The sequence below is a fragment of the Lupinus angustifolius genome, chromosome LG16, assembly GCF_001865875.1.
Source record: "Lupinus angustifolius cultivar Tanjil chromosome LG16, LupAngTanjil_v1.0, whole genome shotgun sequence".
In the NCBI taxonomy this organism is placed as follows: domain Eukaryota; kingdom Viridiplantae; phylum Streptophyta; class Magnoliopsida; order Fabales; family Fabaceae; genus Lupinus; species Lupinus angustifolius.
In genome coordinates this window covers 4,304,939-4,312,992 of record NC_032024.1, presented here as the reverse complement: position 1 = coordinate 4,312,992, position 8,054 = coordinate 4,304,939, and positions in this window count along the sequence as shown.

Genomic DNA, 8,054 nt, shown 5'->3' with positions numbered 1-8,054 from the left:
GAGGACGAGGATGAGGATAGGATTTGTACGATAATGAGGATGTGGATTAGGACGAGGATGAGGATAGGCTGAGGACGAGCATGAGGATGAAGATAGGATGAGGAGTAGAATGAGAGATACCAAGACTTTGCTTGCCTATAAAAGGACACATATAGAGAGCTTCAAAATCATCTTCACAACACACAACATCTCTTTCATTTACACATATATTGTGAGTGCATTCTTGGTGAGAATTCTTGTTCCATTTGAGAGAGTATTTGTGAGAAAAATATTGTCATTTGTCCTCATCATTATAAGAGGATTTCTTGTACTCTTCTTTTTTACATAGTGGAATTTTGCTCTTGATCGCCCGTGGTTTTTTTCCTCTCACACTGAGGGGTTTTTCCACGTTAAATCTTGTGTGTTATTTTCTTTATCCTTTACTTGCTTCTCTTTTGTTCTCAATTGATTCAATCCTGTGCTTCCGCATTGTGCTCTAACCTTAACAAGTGGAATCAGAGCTCTTACTAAATTGAGAATTTCAAAATGTCTGCAAAATTTGACATTGAGAAGTTTGATGGCAAAATTAGCTTTTCTATTTGGCGAGTCCAAATGAGGGCCGTTCTTATCCAGAGCGGATTAAAGAAAGCTTTAGATGGGAAGTCAAAGAAACCAGTTTCCATGACCGATGATCAATGGGACGAGTTGGATGAAAAGGCGCTTTCAACAATTCAACTTTGTTTGTCGAAGGAGGTTCTTCGTGAGGTTGCCAATGAAGAAACCGCTGCGGCTTTGTGGCTGAAGTTAGAAACTTTATACATGACCAAGAGCCTCGCAAACAAGCTTCGTCTCAAAGAACGGTTATACACCATTCGTATGGTTGAAGGTACTCCTATTCAAACTCATCTTGATGAGTTTAATTCTATTATTATGGATATGCAAAATATTGATATTAATATTGAAGATGAAGACAAAGCTGTTTTGTTGGTTGTCTCTTTACCTTCTACCTATAAGCACTTCAAAGAAATCATGTTGTATGGAAATAATGATACCTTATCCTTTGAAGATGTTAAATCTAATTTATTGTCCAAAGAAAAATTTGATCTTGAAGTTAATTCTGTGGACAAGGGTGAGGGCTTAAGTGTTCGAGGTAGAACTCAAGAAAAAGGGAGTACCAATTATAAAAAGTTCAGATCCAAATCCAGAGGTCGCAAATCCAACAAAACTTGTCGCTATTGCAAGAAACCGGGGCATGACATTCCTGATTGTTTTATCTTAAAGAAAAAACAAGAAAAACAAGATAAGGGAAAATTTCAACAATCCTCTGAAGCTGCTAATATTGAAGCCAATTCTGACGGTGATATTCTTTTATCTGTTGTCTCTTATAATAATAGGAGTAAAACAGAATGGATTCTTGATTCTGGATGTACTTTTCATATGTGTCCTTATAAGGACTTATTCACCACTTTTGAACATGTTGACAGTGGTGTTGTTTTGATGGGCAATGATACCCAATGCAAAGTTGCAGGAATAGGTACTATTCAGATCAAGGCTCATGACGGTGTTGTCAGAACCTTGGCTAATGTCCGCTATATTCCAGATTTGAAGCGGAACTTAATTTCTCTTGGCACCCTAGAGTCTCTCGGGTGTAGGTATTCAGCTGAAGGTGGAGTTCTAAAGGTATTGAAAGGTGCTATGGTATTATTGAAAGCTAACCGGATTGGTAGTTTATATGTCTTGCAAGGTTCTGTTGTGACAGGTTCAACAGCTGTATCTTCTTCAATGCATGATAATGACATTACCAAATTATGGCACATGCGCCTGGGCCATATGAGTGAAAAAGGTATGCACCTTCTAAGCAAACAAGGTCATCTTGGTAAACATGGCATTGGTAAATTGGATTTTTGTAAACATTGTGTTTTTGGGAAACAGAAAAAGGTTAGTTTCTCCACTGCAACTCACCGTACCAAAGGTATTCTTGATTATATTCATTCTGACCTTTGGGGGCCTTCTAAATTTCCTTCTCATGGAGGATGTCGCTATATGATGACCATCATTGATGATTTTTCTCGCAAAGTTTGGGTTTATTTTCTGCAGCATAAAAATGAGACTTTCTCCACTTTCAAGAAGTGGAAAACTCTTGTTGAAACCCAGACAGGGAAGAAAGTGAAGAAGCTTAGAACAGACAATGGATTAGAGTTCTGCAATGGTGATTTTAATGAGTTCTGCACAAAAAATGGTATTGCTAGACACAAAACTATTCCAAGAAATCCTCAACAAAATGGTGTTGCAGAACGGATGAACAGGACTCTACTTGAGAGAGTTCGTTGTATGCTCTCAAATGCTGGGTTATGGCATCGGCGTGAATTTTGGGCTGAAGCAGCATCTACTGCTTGTTACCTGGTTAATCGTTCTCCACATTCAGCACTTGATTTCAAAATCCCAGAAGAAATTTGGTCAGGTAATCCTGTTGATTATTCTAACTTAAGAATCTTTGGATGTCCTGCTTATGCACATGTTAATGATGGTAAATTAGCTCCAAGAGCTGTTGAGTGCATATTTCTTGGTTATGCATCTGAGTCTAAAGGATATCGCTTATGGTATTCTGATGCAAAGTCACGGAAATTAATTCTTAGCAGAGATGTGACTTTTAATGAGGATGCATTTTTATCTTCTGGAAAACAATCTATTGTGTCTTCTTCTACTAGTACAGGTAATCTGCAGGGTACTAGCGAGAAGGTGGAGTTGATAGTGAAACCTACAGTTCCTAATGTTGATGTTCCATCTTCCTCTACAAATCAATCTAGCATTGATGATCATTATGTTGATTGTGATGACAGTACAACTTCTCCTATTCATCAGCAAGAAGATGATTATTGTATTGCTCGAGACAGAACCAGAAGACTAATTAAAAGGCCAGCTAGATACACTGATGGTGATAATTTAATTGCTTATGCAATGTCAGTTGCACAAGAGGTAAATGATGATGTTGAACCTGCCAGCTATACAGAAGCTGTTTCTTGTGTTGATTCGTCACAGTGGCTAGTGGCTATGAATGAAGAGATTGAAAGTCTTCATAAGAATGGTACTTGGGCTTTGACAGAGCTTCCCGAAGGCAAACGACCATTACGATGTAAATGGATCTATAAGAAGAAAGACGGTATTCCCGGGGTTGAAGATCCAAGATGCAAAGCACGACTAGTTGTTAAAGGTTTTAATCAAAAGGAAGGTATTGACTTTAATGAGATATTCTCACCTGTTGTTCGTCATACTTCTATTCGTGTTTTGCTTGCTTTTGTTGCTTTATTTGATTTGGAGTTGGAGCAACTTGATGTAAAGACAGCTTTTCTACATGGAGAGCTGGAAGAAGAAATTTACATGGAACAACCTGAAGGATTTATTGTTCCTGATAAGGAGCATCTTGTCTGTCGATTGAAGAAATCATTATATGGCCTTAAGCAAGCTCCCAGACAATGGTACATGAGGTTTGATTCTTTTATGATTGGGCAAGGTTATTGCAGGAGTCAATTTGATGACTGTATTTATTTCCAGAAATTTCCAAATGAATCATTCATATACTTGTTACTGTATGTTGATGATATGCTAATTGCTTCACGTGACAAGTCTTTGATCCGGAAATTGAAAATTCAACTCAATAATGAGTTTGAGATGAAAGAATTAGGTGCAGCCAAGAAAATTCTTGGTATGGAGATTCACAGGGATCGTCAAGCTGGTAAATTGTTTTTATCCCAAGAGAAATATATTGAAAGAGTGCTTGAAAGGTTTAATATGAATAATTGTAAACCTGTTTCTACTCCACTTGCTGCACATTTCAAGTTATCTTTAGATCTTTGCCCACATACAGAGGAAGAGATGGAGCGTATGTCACATATTCCTTATGCTAGTGCAGTTGGTAGTCTTATGTATGCTATGGTGTGCACTAGACCTGATTTAGCATATGCTGTTAGCATGGTAAGTCGATATATGCATAATCCTGGAAAGGATCATTGGAGTGCTGTAAAATGGATTTTTCGGTATCTAAAAGGTACTTCTGGTATTGGCTTGGTATTTGACAGAAACAAGGCTACAACTGATGACGTTGTAGGTTATGTTGATTCGGATTATGGTGGTGATATTGACAGAAGGAGGTCTCTTTCTGGTTACATCTTTACTCTCTGTAATAGTGCTATTAGCTGGAAAGCTACTCTTCAGTCCATTGCTGCATTGTCTACGACTGAAGCAGAATATATTTCAGCAACGGAGGGTGTGAAGGAGGCTATTTGGCTCCGAGGTTTGGTAAATGAACTTGGTCTAATACAGGGTGTTCTTACAGTGTTTTGTGATAGTCAAAGTGCTATTCATTTGACCAGGAATAATCGTTATCATGACAAGACCAAACACATTGATATAAAACGTCACTTTATCCGAGATATTGTTGCTATTGGTGAAATTATGGTGGAAAAGATTCACACATCAGAGAATCCAGCAGATATACTTACCAAGCCACTTCCGAATACCAAGTTCCAACTTTGCTTGGACTTGGTTGGTCTCTACAGCACTTGAGTGCCCTTCGGGGCATTATTTGGCGATGAGCAACTTATCAAATTCGAGCCAAGGTGGAGATTGTTAGATGCCTCTCATTACTATGCCTTAAAAGAATTTTATGACAATTTTATGGCTCTCTTTAAGGGCATTTTATGTCACTTTTATGGCTTTGTTTCCAAGCATCCAATGCTTGGAATCCAAGATACCAAGACTTTGCTTGCCTATAAAAGGACACATATAGAGAGCTTCAAAATCATCTTCACAACACACAACATCTCTTTCATTTACACATATATTGTGAGTGCATTCTTGGTGAGAATTCTTGTTCCATTTGAGAGAGTATTTGTGAGAAAAATATTGTCATTTGTCCTCATCATTATAAGAGGATTTCTTGTACTCTTCTTTTTTACATAGTGGAATTTTGCTCTTGATCGCCCGTGGTTTTTTTCCTCTCACACTGAGGGGTTTTTCCACGTTAAATCTTGTGTGTTATTTTCTTTATCCTTTACTTGCTTCTCTTTTGTTCTCAATTGATTCAATCCTGTGCTTCCGCATTGTGCTCTAACCTTAACAAGTGGAATCAGAGCTCTTACTAAATTGAGAATTTCAAAATGTCTGCAAAATTTGACATTGAGAAGTTTGATGGCAAAATTAGCTTTTCTATTTGGCGAGTCCAAATGAGGGCCGTTCTTATCCAGAGCGGATTAAAGAAAGCTTTAGATGGGAAGTCAAAGAAACCAGTTTCCATGACCGATGATCAATGGGACGAGTTGGATGAAAAGGCGCTTTCAACAATTCAACTTTGTTTGTCGAAGGAGGTTCTTCGTGAGGTTGCCAATGAAGAAACCGCTGCGGCTTTGTGGCTGAAGTTAGAAACTTTATACATGACCAAGAGCCTCGCAAACAAGCTTCGTCTCAAAGAACGGTTATACACCATTCGTATGGTTGAAGGTACTCCTATTCAAACTCATCTTGATGAGTTTAATTCTATTATTATGGATATGCAAAATATTGATATTAATATTGAAGATGAAGACAAAGCTGTTTTGTTGGTTGTCTCTTTACCTTCTACCTATAAGCACTTCAAAGAAATCATGTTGTATGGAAATAATGATACCTTATCCTTTGAAGATGTTAAATCTAATTTATTGTCCAAAGAAAAATTTGATCTTGAAGTTAATTCTGTGGACAAGGGTGAGGGCTTAAGTGTTCGAGGTAGAACTCAAGAAAAAGGGAGTACCAATTATAAAAAGTTCAGATCCAAATCCAGAGGTCGCAAATCCAACAAAACTTGTCGCTATTGCAAGAAACCGGGGCATGACATTCCTGATTGTTTTATCTTAAAGAAAAAACAAGAAAAACAAGATAAGGGAAAATTTCAACAATCCTCTGAAGCTGCTAATATTGAAGCCAATTCTGACGGTGATATTCTTTTATCTGTTGTCTCTTATAATAATAGGAGTAAAACAGAATGGATTCTTGATTCTGGATGTACTTTTCATATGTGTCCTTATAAGGACTTATTCACCACTTTTGAACATGTTGACAGTGGTGTTGTTTTGATGGGCAATGATACCCAATGCAAAGTTGCAGGAATAGGTACTATTCAGATCAAGGCTCATGACGGTGTTGTCAGAACCTTGGCTAATGTCCGCTATATTCCAGATTTGAAGCGGAACTTAATTTCTCTTGGCACCCTAGAGTCTCTCGGGTGTAGGTATTCAGCTGAAGGTGGAGTTCTAAAGGTATTGAAAGGTGCTATGGTATTATTGAAAGCTAACCGGATTGGTAGTTTATATGTCTTGCAAGGTTCTGTTGTGACAGGTTCAACAGCTGTATCTTCTTCAATGCATGATAATGACATTACCAAATTATGGCACATGCGCCTGGGCCATATGAGTGAAAAAGGTATGCACCTTCTAAGCAAACAAGGTCATCTTGGTAAACATGGCATTGGTAAATTGGATTTTTGTAAACATTGTGTTTTTGGGAAACAGAAAAAGGTTAGTTTCTCCACTGCAACTCACCGTACCAAAGGTATTCTTGATTATATTCATTCTGACCTTTGGGGGCCTTCTAAATTTCCTTCTCATGGAGGATGTCGCTATATGATGACCATCATTGATGATTTTTCTCGCAAAGTTTGGGTTTATTTTCTGCAGCATAAAAATGAGACTTTCTCCACTTTCAAGAAGTGGAAAACTCTTGTTGAAACCCAGACAGGGAAGAAAGTGAAGAAGCTTAGAACAGACAATGGATTAGAGTTCTGCAATGGTGATTTTAATGAGTTCTGCACAAAAAATGGTATTGCTAGACACAAAACTATTCCAAGAAATCCTCAACAAAATGGTGTTGCAGAACGGATGAACAGGACTCTACTTGAGAGAGTTCGTTGTATGCTCTCAAATGCTGGGTTATGGCATCGGCGTGAATTTTGGGCTGAAGCAGCATCTACTGCTTGTTACCTGGTTAATCGTTCTCCACATTCAGCACTTGATTTCAAAATCCCAGAAGAAATTTGGTCAGGTAATCCTGTTGATTATTCTAACTTAAGAATCTTTGGATGTCCTGCTTATGCACATGTTAATGATGGTAAATTAGCTCCAAGAGCTGTTGAGTGCATATTTCTTGGTTATGCATCTGAGTCTAAAGGATATCGCTTATGGTATTCTGATGCAAAGTCACGGAAATTAATTCTTAGCAGAGATGTGACTTTTAATGAGGATGCATTTTTATCTTCTGGAAAACAATCTATTGTGTCTTCTTCTACTAGTACAGGTAATCTGCAGGGTACTAGCGAGAAGGTGGAGTTGATAGTGAAACCTACAGTTCCTAATGTTGATGTTCCATCTTCCTCTACAAATCAATCTAGCATTGATGATCATTATGTTGATTGTGATGACAGTACAACTTCTCCTATTCATCAGCAAGAAGATGATTATTGTATTGCTCGAGACAGAACCAGAAGACTAATTAAAAGGCCAGCTAGATACACTGATGGTGATAATTTAATTGCTTATGCAATGTCAGTTGCACAAGAGGTAAATGATGATGTTGAACCTGCCAGCTATACAGAAGCTGTTTCTTGTGTTGATTCGTCACAGTGGCTAGTGGCTATGAATGAAGAGATTGAAAGTCTTCATAAGAATGGTACTTGGGCTTTGACAGAGCTTCCCGAAGGCAAACGACCATTACGATGTAAATGGATCTATAAGAAGAAAGACGGTATTCCCGGGGTTGAAGATCCAAGATGCAAAGCACGACTAGTTGTTAAAGGTTTTAATCAAAAGGAAGGTATTGACTTTAATGAGATATTCTCACCTGTTGTTCGTCATACTTCTATTCGTGTTTTGCTTGCTTTTGTTGCTTTATTTGATTTGGAGTTGGAGCAACTTGATGTAAAGACAGCTTTTCTACATGGAGAGCTGGAAGAAGAAATTTACATGGAACAACCTGAAGGATTTATTGTTCCTGATAAGGAGCATCTTGTCTGTCGATTGAAGAAATCATTATATGGCCTTAAGCAAGCT